We start from the raw sequence: 13,300 nt of genomic DNA, 5'->3' as shown, positions 1-13,300 counted from the left end.
GCAGTTTGGAGGTGCAAGATACCTGAGCGTGTAATGTTAATTTTACCTGTGATCCTTTGAATAAATCAGCACTGTTTTGAAGTTACTTGGACTGTCTCGTCTCCGAGTTAGCAATGGTCAGAAGAACCAAAGTCTAACACTGCTTACAGCGGCCATTAATTCAGACAATTTGGAGCTTAATGAGAAGTTTTATTTCTTCCTCTCAGTTCCTTTGTTACTCCATCCCCCACTTCTACTTAGTGTGACATAAACACTGCCCTCCCCACCTCCTCCTGCCAAATCCAGCATTTAAAGATTTATCTCCTAAATGAAAACCTGTGGTAAACAGGCTAATCTGTTTGGCAGCGCTCATGGTCATGGCTGAATAAAACATTTGACAACACTAAGCTCCCGAATCTTCCTATCTCTCTCTGGCAAAAGGCCTCTCTCTGCCTCCCTTCAGGGCTCCTTCATTGTTAATCCGACCGATCACATTCTTCTAGCTGTTCGCCGTGCTGCAGGGGTGTGGCCGGACTTTTGTCTCGTCTGACAGAGAGTTCATTATATGATTGGTGAGGAGCTAATGCAATAACGCTCATCACGTGCTGCTACCAAGGCCAAGTCCATCCTTTGGTGCAGCACTCTGCTCTTCCTCCTCTCCTCTTTCCCCTCTGTCTGGTGAAGGCAGCCTGCCACCTCTCCTGTGGTGACAGGTTTCCTCTGAGGTATTTAACCACTTGTCTTGCAAAACCCCTTTTAATTGAAATTACCCACTGGCTGATAAGCTTCTGGAGCCTTATCAGGGAGGAGATATAATGGTTAGGGTATTTCATGCTGGAAGGTTTTGCTGTGGCTTGCTCTATTTCTAATTGTCTTTCTCTCTTTCACCTCCAGTTTCTCTTTTTTTTCCCAAATGGACAATCTTTTATTCCCCTTTATTTCTATCTGGTGCTCACTTTGCTTTCTTTTTGCTCGTCCTCCACTTTTTTCCCAGGTTTGAAAGTTGCCCATTCAAGCATCTTTGCCCTGTCTCTTTGGAGATACAGGTGCTGTTGCTGAAGCCTCGTAGCGTGCTGTAAACTACATGTTCCAGTAAGCAATTCCATTTTTATCTGACATACACAGACCTGTGAACCACACCTCCCCTGTTGTGTCCTGTCGGGCCTCGCAGGTTAACAAAGCTAAAGCAGCTACAGCTAGTGTCGCTAGCCTTGTGTGCTTTCAAATCAAATAGCTTTACAGCGAACTCATCAGTCAGCACCCCAACTGATAATGTATCACTCAGCTGGTTCAGGTACATTACACACTAATGCAGAAGTGCCATAATTAGGCCAGTAACAATCTGTTATTTAAATTCTGTTTCAGTAAAAATTTGACAGCCCCCCTACACACACACGTGCATGCACATACATACAGTATAGTGAAACTGAATCAGTAGCAGCAGAATTAATCTTTTATTTATTTGTGATGGGGGGAAATTCAGTGATGACATCATTTTGTACTAAACAACTCATCCTGTTTTCCTGAGGTAACTTCTGCCTGGCTGAAAATGTCTTTATAGAATGATCTTCTTGGATTGGGTACCCTGCAGCAGGCAGACTTCTTTTATGTAACACTGAAAGAAGAATGATATTATTAAGTCAGTCTTCTACAGTGTATTGGTTTGCCAATAGAAATGTACATTAGCTCGGTTCAATATCCCCCTTTTCCAGTGGCAGCACAGCACGCTACACTTTTGAATGGGCTCCAACTCAGCAGGATAAATTCAATATGAAAATGCAATCAGCATAAAGCAAGGTAAACAATCTCAAATGTATCCTTACTTTCCTTAGATTGCATGAATACACGGTAGGACTTGCTCACGAGTACACACAGTGTCAGAGATTCCTTGTATATATAACAAAACACTTTGCAGCTACCTGAAAAAAAAAGGAGTCTGGGATTTTTTTTGTTTGATATTCAAATACTTATCTTTTGAGTCAGTAAATAAACTTCAGCCTCTGTCCTGTTGAATATAATTTGAAGGCTATGCCCTGCTGAATATAATTTGAGGAGCACTTACTGTGCTGAAGCCTGCATCTCTCTTCAGGCAAAGACACAAATGAGTAATTCAGTGGTCATTTAAAATGAAGAGGCTGTTTTTATCACAACTCTTGGTATGAACAAATCAATGTGACACCAGTGTTACAGCTGAATTATTCATCAGCAGTTATTAGACCCTTTCATTTACATGTACTAATTGGAACAACTGCTGCACACACGCCTGTATGATAATAGTCATGCTTAAGCTGTCAAGTGCATATAATGACCAATAGATCTTTCATACTGTGTGTTTTATATGTATGTGCTTAACTGTTTGGTTGCTTGAAGTGGTGTGTCAAAGCATGATGAAAGTAATACATGCCTAAGATGATTATATATGTTTTTAAGCTTTTTTAAATTAGTTTTTTCATAATAGGGAAGTCTGCTCGGACTACTGCCCCCGCAACCCGGTCTCGGATAAAGCGGACAAAGATGGATGGATGGAGTTTTTTCATAATGGACCAGTATGAAATATAGACTTAAATCAGCTTGTGTTAAGTCAACCTTATTATTACTCATGCAATACCTTAATGTGCATTCAAATTCTAAGCATTTAAAACACAATTGCACTGTATAGAAGCATATTTTCAAAACACCCCAACCCTGTCTCCTAGAAATTATGCTTATAGATAACTTATTTTAAATTGCAAATATGCACAGAAACTAAGTGCCATCTGGATTCTATGAATATAATGAGGAAATGTTGTTTAATAATATATTTTCCAATATGTTAATACTCAACATGTCTGTAAAATATTCAGTGTATTTTTCTTTCTTTCTTTCTTTTTAAGGTTAGAGAAAGATTGTGGTCTTGGTTAAATACAAAAACGTGCTTATTAACATAAAAAACACCTTAACCAGAGTAATTTGAGTTATTTGTCTAAGGCAGACCACACGCCGGACACAGGATATGAGTCTCTAGTGTCAAAGAATTGTGCTTTGTTACCCACCCACTGCTCTGATCTCCTCAGTACATTATAAAACATCACACAGGAATTTTAGTAGAATCCATTAAGGTTTTTGCATTAACTCAATGTAGATATGTAACTTAATGTAGATACATAAATTCTGATCATTTCACATTTTTTTCAGTCTATTTTTTTTTATTTTCTGATTATAAACATGAGTTGTTCTGAGTTCACTCAGCTCATTAAATTAAGTTTTAAAGAAACAAAACTAGCATGCATCATTTTGAGAGTTACAGCCCTTATTTTTGTAGCATGAAGAAGCCATTCATGTGGAAAATTGTTGTCTGTATTGAATTAAGTCATGGTTGTTTCTTTTTATAATAATGAAAATGATGCAAACCATGGTGAAGGTAGTGAATTCACTTCCTACCCGCACAGAATTAGCATTTAATACTGTATATTAATTTGGATTTAATATGTAGAGACACGAAGTCGCAGAGTGATTTGCTACAGGGCCTTCTAGTGTTGTTACTCAAGTAGCTCAAGTCCAGATTTACACTTTGCTTTTAAGCATATTTATTTCATGAAACTTTCTTTTACACTACACATAAAATTATACTCTTCTGATGCCCATAGTTATTAGCTACTTTTCACTTAACAATTCTACATAAAAACATATTATAAGCCTATAACATTTTTGTCATGTTTCTTGTTACCTTTCCTCGGGTAAAGGACCTAAAGCATATCACACCACATACAGTATATAAAACAAAAATGGCCTGGGTGTGTTCCAGCAGAATAGGATAAGCATAGTTAAACCTGTAGTGGAAGAAGGTGTCGTCCATTGTGACCAACAAGCTAAATAAAAGCCTCTGGCACTCGTATTTGAAATTTATTCAAGCATGTTGCAAGGAAACTAACACAAAACAGGAGTTTATGTTGTAAAATCAGAAACAGGCTACTAAAGACAGAGGAAAGAGAAGAAGGAATGTGTTACAGTTGGAGGTGAGCGTAGAAAAGAACCAGTGTGCCGGACAAGCATGACATTTGAAACACCATGTGGAGGTAGATGGGGCCCACTGGAGCCACCTGAGCCCTGACTCTGTCTGAAACAGGAGTGCTTCGTTGACAAGTCATCAGTCAGAGACTCCGACAGGGTTTTCGGCAGACTGCTGTCCACCCGGGCCCTTCTCCTGACACCAGCCCCGTGACACACACAGTCGAACCCTTTACCCAAAACGTATGTCTGCACTGCCATTAGGGCAATTGCTGATTACATACACAATCATCTCAACGCACAAGTAGGTTTTTTTATATTTGCAAAAGTTGGTCTGAATTTTGGAATTCTTCAGGATTTTGATCTATTATTTCTGTAACACATTTTGTCCTTGGATGAAAATTTAGGATTTTTATGAACAGAATTTAGTTGAATTTGAGTAGTTTTAGTGTAATAATGTTGCCCTCTTTTACAGAATGAAGACTTGTGTGAGATATGACTGGCCAAACGTACCAGGCACAGCAAAATGCTTTCGTTTTGAGCCCTGCTGATGGATAAGTGGACAGTGTGTCACAGTCAGGTAGCTGTGAAAAATTGCTTTTGTTATGCCTGTAGACAGTCAAGGTATCTGTGGAATTCAAAGCGCTGGAAGTCCTTGCAGGCTTTTTTGACAGTTTGTCCTCCTTAGCGAAAGTAACAATAGTATATATAAGGGTTTTTTTTAGTCTGCATTTGAACTGTCTGCAAATAGCTAACTGTCCAATCATAAATAGGTTTGACTTTTCCACCCCTAATATCTTGTCAAATTGATCAAATGATCATTTAATCGTATCTTAATTTGTTTTCTTCCTGACTCTAGAGCACTGGTGAGGCTTAATGTGACCTGCTACCTAGTGTTGACTACATTACCTGAATCACTTTTTAACATGTATATTTCAGGCAGATGCTAGCTGAAGGATCTACAGTTACTAAGCATGCAGTTTTTTGTGCCTTGCTGGAGGACCATTGCCTTTAAAATAAAAAAAATCCTATTTTTGGAGATTGCACATGTGACCTCCCTGTTACTAAATATCTTGTAACATTTGGCCAACTTGATGAAGAACAGTTTTGCCTGTGGAATTAAAGCAGCATTTACAGTACTTACACTTTTCCTCCGATGCAACGATTTGCACAGCTAATTTTAAGGCCGGCGCAGTCACACTGATGAATATTTCAATTTGTATTTGGGGACTAAAATCATCTCTCCTTGTTAAAAATGCATGATTTCATAACAGCTCCGTGATAACAATATTAACCCATTCAAACAAAGGCTCACCTTTGCAATTACACCAATTAGGAGTGATATGAAAGGGGAGGGCATGCTGATCTGGCCTTCTGTGTGCCTATCCTTATCATGTTTCAAGTGATCACACTGGGGTGCCTTCAAATGTAGTATTTATAGCTTTTTGTGAACATCACTTGAATAGAAATTTGCTCCTGCCTCATACCTTTGTGCTTGTCTTTGCAGCGAGGGCAAAATCTGGTGGAGGTAGTTAGGGCAGAGGGACAGAGATGGTGCTTGAGGTGAGTGGTCCTCTATCAGTACTAGGTGATGAGTTTATGCATCGTCACTCCCCTGAGGGCCCGAGGCTATGACCTCTTATCCACCCCCTCACACTCTCATTCATTTCACTTTCATAAGCACAAGTAATGACTTTGCTCCAATGAAAGGGAGAGAGGAGGCTGAAATACTTGTTGGGGAAGAAGTGGAATCATCTTCCTGCAATTGGCTGTGCTCTTAGAAAATGCTGCAAGGGGATATATAGCTATTGCAGAGGTCACGCAGGACAGAAACAACAACTGTTTTCACCTTCTAATGTACACACACTGATTTATGCAGCTAGCACTCAGACAGATTGACACATGCCTAAACATACACCTGCAGCTGTATAGACTGATAGCACACACACAGGCTGATGGACCGATTGCTCTGTGCGTTGTAATATGCTTGGGAGCCCGTGCAGGGATTAGCAGCTCATTTCAGTGGCTGTACAGTTGGCCTTCACGGTGTCCCAGAGGAGTGAGACAGCTGTGAGGGGGTGCTGTTTAGGAAGTGGGGTGCAGTATGAATGTATGTGTGTGTGTACTCCTGTGTGTGTTGAGGGGGAAAGAGGGCAAGGGGTATGCTTATCTGACACCAAGGGGCAAATTTGAGATGGTCTAAAACCAGCTTAACCAATACACACCACTGCACTTTACTGAAATGGGACCAAGCAGCTGACTCTCACCCCTCAGGAGGTGTCTTATCATATTGCTCCTCACTTTAAACAAACTACACGTTTGTGAGGATTTAGAAAGGCTTCGGCACAATGTGATGTAGCATGAACCCATATGTTAGAAAGGATTTGTGATGATTTTTAAAAAAGCCCTTGAGAAATCCAATTTAATTTTATAGTAAGTTTCAGCTAATTTGAAAAGATAAACACTGGTGTCTTTTGATAACAAAGATCTCCTAGCACACAAGGCCCAGACTTTGTTGTGATAATTACATGTGAAACCGAACTTTAATTACATTTGCCCAGAACAAACCACTCTGGTGGCTTCTGGTGATAGGATCCAGGTGGACCTTGTTATGAAATTGCAAGAAAGGTCCTGAGTGATGAGGGGTCATGTGAAGATGGTACAGTCATGATCTCACACAAGTGTTGTCTGGAAAGAAACTGTAGGAATCTGCACATAAATATTTAAGTGGAAGTGGACTCCTCTGTCATCTGTAGGTTTTATAACTCAAGTCAAGTAACTAAGTGTGAGTCCATCATGACTGACCTGCACTTGAACCTCATTAACTCTTAACACCCATTCTTTCTTTTTTTTTTCAAAACGTGCTTTCTTTGTCTTTTTAAAGCCATGCATTGGGGAAATACAGCTGGAAAACACTTTACTAATGATGATTAAAGATAAGTCAGCATGTTTTTAGCATTTATGGGTGAGGTTGTCATTGTTGCAAGTCTTGGAACTGCTGGATCACTGTGACTTTGTTGTTACAGGTTAAGATTTCATGCCTGCTGGTGGGCCGGCTTCCGGAATCCTAAAACATCAACTGTCAGCTCCAAAGCAAACACTGCCGACTGCAAGGCGGAAAGGAAAAAGGAAACAGAGAACAAATCCAGAGTTCAGCACTCTAAGAAAACCTCTAGCTGAGCAATACACTGTAACATGAGTCAGGGACTCATTCCTCTAGTTATTTCTCTGGCATTCTGAGAGATTTACAAGAGCAAACAGAAAAAGAAAAAAGATCCACATCAGCTGATGTGACGGTTTGTAATTTTCTGAACAAAGGAACCTTTTACTGTGTTGCATCCATTCTATTATGTTGGGCACCATGAACTGTTGTGGCATTTACATGAGAAATGGGACTGGTGGTGAGAATGGCTTCCATCTCACAGCTAGCTGTCTCTCTAATCCAATCTAGTGCAGAGGTGTTGGCATTGCAGTACCAATGCTGCAGCAGCAGGGGACTGCTTTGTGTGTAGAGCAAGGGGTTTATAATTTTGAGACCCCCAAACAACGGAGAGGTCACTTGCTTTGCACCGTTGGCTTCCTCATACTGTGTCGACATGACGTGTGAGATAGAGTGGGATTGTGAATTCATAGGTGAGGTTAGCGTCACTTGAGATATAGGCTGACAAATAAAAATAAAGTAAATGTTTTCTTCATTGTTAGAGGTGGTGATTTTTTTACTGTGCTGCAAAAACAAATTGTCGTGGAAGTCGATACCTGTTCAAATAGGACTGTCCTGTTTTTAGTGTCTCAAACTTGAGCACAGAAACCAAGAACTCAGAGACAAAGTTAAGATACAACTGCTTTCATCAGACCTCCACCCATTATAGTACTCCCCCACTCTGCAACACATCTTCCACTGAGGTTTTAATGTTTGGGTGTTGGAGAGTTTTGAGAAGAGTCCTAGCCTCATTGTTCCAGACACAACAGCTGTGACTTAATGAGTCCATTCCAAAGTGCTCACCCTTTTGCCCAAGTCTGAGCTGCTTCCACTGCTGCCTCCTTATTGACCACATGACCATTGTCACCAAGGTATTCACTGGGTCTTAATGGTAAGACACACAAGAATGCAGCAGTGGCTGAGCCTTTGCCACCTCAGAGCAATGGTGGGAAAGCTCCTGAACCCAATTCCAATGGCTTATGTTTACCATGACAAACCATTGACCTCTGAGTTCACTCTAGTAATTTGGGGAGAACCCCATACACATCAGCAGAGAGAGAGAGAGAGAGAGAGAGAGAGACAGACAGATATTTTCATCCATATCTGTCTCTCTTTGCATCTCAATTTAATCTGCCTCTCTGTGTTTCTGTATCTGGATGCCAACAAAGATATTTACAAAAAATCTGACACAAATGGTTTAAAAACATATTTGGTGGCTTCATTTTGAGTGCTAATAGTGTCTCAAATGGAAAATTCAACATCCTTTTTTAACCTGGATAAAATAACAAGGATGAAATTAATATCTCTTTTTTTTAAAGTCAACAATATAATATCTAGTTTATAAGTGAAACTGTGTCCTTTGTGATCTTTGTGGCTGCAGTTTGTATAAAGCTGAAAAAGAGTGAGACAGACCTGCAGCCTGGCAAGGGAAGTTAGGGTGTTGCCATAGCAATAGAGAGGAAATGCACAAGTAGTTGTTTAATTAAATTCAACCTCTTTTGTAGATTTGACAGCGAGTACGGTGATGACAATAGGCAGCCATATTAAAAGTGGATCATTAGACAGTTCTTGTGGAACCATGCGAGTAAATTCATTTTACTTCTATACTGAAGCAATTGGACTAGGAGTGGAGGACATGAGCTTTTTTACAAATGAATTATTCACACAAATGTTGGCATCTCCGCTCATAACAGAGTTGGCAAAACACAGCCTTGACATGACTATAAATTCTTCATACTGTCTTTTATTCCACATTCACTTCAGCAGAGTTCTACTTATGTTACAAGGTTTATCATGTTGAGTGTTTGTTATCCATTTATCCTTGAGGAGAGAAACAACGCCATGTATGCATACAAAGTGGTGTGCTGTGTTATTCAGGGCTGTACAAATAAAACTGTATTAAGAGCTGGGAGCAAGGATGATGCTGAAAAGCCTGGAGTCACACACCCTTAACCCCAGAAATAACACCGCGTGGAGCTGTCAGTCGAGTCAGGTGTCATTATCACAGCAGGTCCGGGTTCTTAGTGAAGGTTGACAGCTTTATGATTTGATTCACTTGTGTTGTGAAGTCATTAAAAAGAAGGCCAGCACTGGAAACTCGTATATGAAAAGTAGACTCCTGAAATGGTATTAAAGGTGAATTCTATACAAGGTATTACTGTATTACAGTTAAATGACCCTAGGTTTTCTGTAAATGTATGAAAACTAGTGGAAGTATAGAAATGTTTCCAGTCGTGCTGCATATACATACAGTAAAAGATGCATATCATGATATACCTGTGGATTAATGAAAATCAGTTACACAAACAATATGCCTTCATTTTGTTCTAAGCATGCTTAAAAGTCATCTGTTACTGCCTTTTAAAGACTTTTATTGATCTTAGCCAACCTTTCTCTTATGCCATCATTATTGGAGATCATACTGTGAACTGAATCTGAAGCCATGATCACACATGCACTCCAGACTATGGCCATGGAATCAGGCCTGGCCTTTGTCCAGAGTTGCCCTTTCACACATGTAGCACACAACAGGAAATGGTCCATTCTCACCTAATGGAAATTCTGTGTTTTGTGTTTTTTTTTGTTTACAGCACTGGCTCTCAATGATGGAAGTTCCTGAATCCTATCTTATCTTTGTTTAGATATTTTCATTGGCATCGTTATTGTAAATGACCACTTTTATTCACCACTGGATGTTCGTATTCTTCTGGATTCACGCCGGTCACATGATAGAACATCATTAACATACCCGCAACCTCACTGTGAATACTCCAGACTATACACAGCTGATTTCTTATGGGCTCACTGCAGCTCACTCGGACTTTACGTGAACTTCGTACTACGGAGCTGGCAGAGTAAAGTCCGCTTAATATCCAGGTGGACTGAGTCGGACATTTGCGTTCTCTCATACAGCTCCTCCAAGTAATGTCTAGATAATTTCAGGGTTCCAGTGTATGTCTGAAAAGGGCTTATGTTATGTGTCTTCCATACAGACTCAAATTAAATGGCACAAAGGTCAATTTGTTTGACCTAAAACATGAACTTGAGGAAGACAAAAAGATTGTTCAAAACCAGATGAGCCAAATTCATGAGAACCTTTCCACTCGGAGGTTGAACTGGGGAGGATTCTCTCCTTGTGTCTTCCACTCATCTCCTGGACATGCCATGCAAAGTGAATGACATGATATTAAAGCACTTCCTCATTAAGACTGAAAGGCACACATTCTCTTTTTTTTGCCTGCAAGCAGTCAATTATTTGACAAGTATACATAATGAACAATGCAAGACTAGTCGGAATTTAATCAAAAGGCAGAGACAGGGGCCCAGTGTAGATGGGAAATGATTAACACAGTTAATCAAACATCTCAGTGTTAGGTTAAACATGGCAAGCCTATCCCATCATTTGAAATATGGATGGATTCCATTGCATATTTCCATTTTTTCCATTTCCTTTTGCCTGTGGAACATTTATTGCATTTATTATATTGACCTCTATTTATTCTGCTTCTTCCATAAAGGTATTTATGTTAGTCCTGACATCTCTGACTAATTTCCTCTCTTTGGTGAACCCTAATGCAGACAAATCTGAGGCAGCTAGCACTGAAGAAATTGTCAAATGCGGTCTAATCCAGGCCGTATTTATATAAAGGTTATTTGGTTTTGCTTCGCAGAGGGTTGCTATTGAGGACATTTGTGGAAAAAAACACCTACACAGAGTTTATGACCCAAGCTCTTTCTTGAGAAAATTCAATGCCTCAAGCAGGTCACAGCATAATAGGTGAGAAACTGTACAGACACTGAGACATTTATCTTTGATTCATGGCTTTACCTTTGCATCAGATTGACTGAAACTCATAACAAAAATGGGTCAACTTTATCAGATGAACCCCAGAAGTATTGTTTCTTATTATCCTTTCACAGTGGCACTGATGGTCTATAAGTACACAATGCATACTCATGTACTGTAAGTCCAAATTGGAGGTACTTGTATTTTACTCGAGTGTCTCCTCTTCTATTATTTTATACCGGTACCTCTGCAATTTATAAAGAAATATTGCTAGTTTCAGCTACTGGCTCGGCTGCTTTATAGATTAATACTGACATTAAAAAAAGTAATGATCCTTAAAAAGGTCATATCTGATTATAGATATAAATAAACATTAGTGTATATTAATATGTGAAACACCTTAAGTATAAGTACACTCTGCTATACCACAGTATTGTTACTTTTAATTTAAATACTTCCCCCACTGTACACAGGTGTTCTTGGTGTATAGCAGTTAATTATTAATTCAACCCCAGAGTGTGCAAGTTACTGAAGTAGAACTGTGTGAACTGGATGAAATTAACAAATGACTAAAGATTTTTTATTTTGTCCTCTGCAGTGTCAAACTTGTGACAGTCTCAGGTGTGTAGTTATGGAACTTTTATAAATCTTCAAAATATTTCTTTATTTTGCAAATTCACAAAAAGTCTGCAACAACGACTATTGTTCCTTTCCCACTTTACTGTGCAACAACAATTAGCCATGATTACAAAGTATCTCTTGAGAAATTGGGACAGAACAATTTAGTTCATTGTCCTCACAAATTAGAGTTGCCCTTCCTTTTCCCTGTCTTTTTTCCCCCCTTATTGGATTCATCTGCTCTTCAGTGTGCCAGAAAGAACACACCACTAATCAAGCAAACTATTTGATTGGCTTTAAAAGATTTCATTCCGACTAATTTGGATTAATAAAACAGTTGTGTCAAATGACTGGGATGGTTGTGCAGTTCCAGACTTATTAAAGCGTGTGTATTAAAGCTTTTGGTATTGGCAGAATTTACATACGGCCTTGCACATGTGAAGCGTGTAGCTGGGAACGCACCTCTATAAAAAGTAAGCAGCCCTCAAGAACAATTTGTTTAGTCAAATTTGCAAGTTTTGACAAACTGAAAAACCCTGAACGATTGTTGTTGACTTCATAATAAGTTGAAGCATCTGTGGCAATTGCCAGCATAAATTTGGCTATTTTTATGCCTTGGTGAGCAGCCTCTGTATCTAGAAAAGTAATGTTTTATGGAAATAAGCTATATGTACTTAAAGCTTATAATTGTGTTCCTTTATACTGGCACAAAGCAGTTACTTTTAAATTAGAAGAATTAATCGGAATGCAAAATTGAAGGGAGGAATGTCTGTCCACAGTGATGAATGCTTAAGTAAGATTTTGCTTCAATTAAAATTTCAGGCAATTATTCTGAAAGATTATTGACCTCTAAAGGGACTGGTGAGGTCACATATTTTCCTCTGTCTTTACAGTATAGTATTCATCTTCATTAGAGAGAACAATTGAAGGCGTCTTCTGCTCGTACTAGAGGGTATTAGCACAGACAGATTATCCTCTGCACAGTTCACTAATAAAGTTGATTTCTATTATTGTCTGTCCAGGTATAGGGAGATTTTGAAGTGCTGTTTTCTTCACTCCTCCTCTTCAGCGATGCTTTTTAGACTTTCTCGTGCTTTCAGCAGATGTGAGTCTTTTTTTTTTTGTTATTGCATCAATATAAAGATTGCCGTATGATTGCTGTGGGAAAGTCGTTCCTATTTGGGCTCTGTTGAAAACATGTCAAAGTTAATGGTGCTATGAAGTACTGTTTTTTAATTTTTAATAAATACAATTGATACATTATTTCAATTTGCATAACATGTTTGGAGTCCTACACTTTTCTCAGTGCTGAGGGAATATATTAATTTTAAATACGTGGGAGACAGTTTAAGAATAACAGCGATGCAAAAAATAAGATTTTTTTTTTTGCATATTATTTTAGAGTTTCTTGAAAAATGTAAAAGTGGAAAAAACAACACAGATGTTCTCTGTTTTGGAAGAACTCTGTTTTTGAATTATAATATATCAACTTGATGAATTATAACTGTGATAGCATTGCACTTGACAGAAAATCTTTGGTTTCCATTCTGCTGCAATCATGAATACATGGATCTTTCTTTCAACTCAGTCATTTCAAAGTACATCGAGAATTCACTGGGCCTACAGTGCAAAACGCCAGATCTTTTGTTTGAAAAATATGTCCACATTTACACAACACAGATTACAACATGGCAAAGTGAAGCAAATTGGAACTGTTGGCCTCTGCTGAA

General features: G+C 38.9%; 1 long non-coding RNA gene across 1 annotated transcript; it reads left to right on the top strand.

Moving 5' to 3' along the window:
• The first annotated feature begins 4,461 nt into the window (after window positions 1–4,461).
• On the top strand, window positions 4,462–7,524 carry LOC109958289 (uncharacterized). The gene is made up of 3 exons (XR_002274654.1): window positions 4,462–4,546; window positions 5,474–5,529; window positions 6,993–7,524. It is a non-coding gene; the product is annotated as an uncharacterized LOC109958289 (long non-coding RNA).
• The last annotated feature ends 5,776 nt before the right edge of the window (window positions 7,525–13,300 follow it).

This window comes from Monopterus albus, unplaced genomic scaffold (assembly GCF_001952655.1).
Source record: "Monopterus albus unplaced genomic scaffold, M_albus_1.0 scaffold31.1, whole genome shotgun sequence".
Classification (NCBI taxonomy): Eukaryota; Metazoa; Chordata; class Actinopteri; order Synbranchiformes; family Synbranchidae; genus Monopterus; species Monopterus albus.
The sequence above is the reverse complement of the archived record's forward strand: the minus strand, read 5'-3'. Positions and strand labels throughout refer to the sequence as shown.